Raw genomic sequence first — 624 nt, forward strand, 5'->3', positions numbered from 1 at the left:
GGGCGTCCTGATAGGCGGCTGAAGATGCTGATGAAAATCAGATCAACTCGGCTCTATTTTCTTGGAAACTTGATCTATTTTTCTTGTACAACTGTCAGCCTGACTCCTGTATTCCAAGTGCTTGGCCACCGCCAGCTCCACGTTTCAGCGCTGGGATTAGCGTGGCCCCGGTCAGACTCACTTTCCCCGGCTCGTGCCGGGCGCTGCGGGATGGGAGTGGAGCTTTTGGGAGAGGCAGTGCATGTCCCCTGCTGTGGCCCTGACTGGGGACACGGGCCAGAGACCCCTGGGATGGGCACCAGGCCACTGTCCCCTGCCCCAGGGCTGTCCTTCACCCCCCAAACTCACACCATGAATTGCCCAGGGCACCCCACAGGGGGCCTGTGGCCAAAAGTGCTTTTTCTTTCAAAACAAGCTGAGGAGACTCTGGTGCCAAGGTGAGGGCTGCGAGGAGCCCAGGAGATTTATCGCTGAGGAAATACTTTCTCCAGCGAGGGCTGACGGCCGCAGCAGGAACAATGGGAGATTCGCAACGTGAACAAAGCTGATTTCGTTCTTCTTTTTATCAATGCTTTTTCCTTGCGGATCCTCCCTTCCTGGAAGTGGGAGATGCAGCTTCCCCCG

Source organism: Corvus brachyrhynchos, unplaced genomic scaffold (genome assembly GCF_000691975.1).
Source record: "Corvus brachyrhynchos isolate BGI_N302 unplaced genomic scaffold, ASM69197v1 scaffold59, whole genome shotgun sequence".
Classification (NCBI taxonomy): domain Eukaryota; kingdom Metazoa; phylum Chordata; class Aves; order Passeriformes; family Corvidae; genus Corvus; species Corvus brachyrhynchos.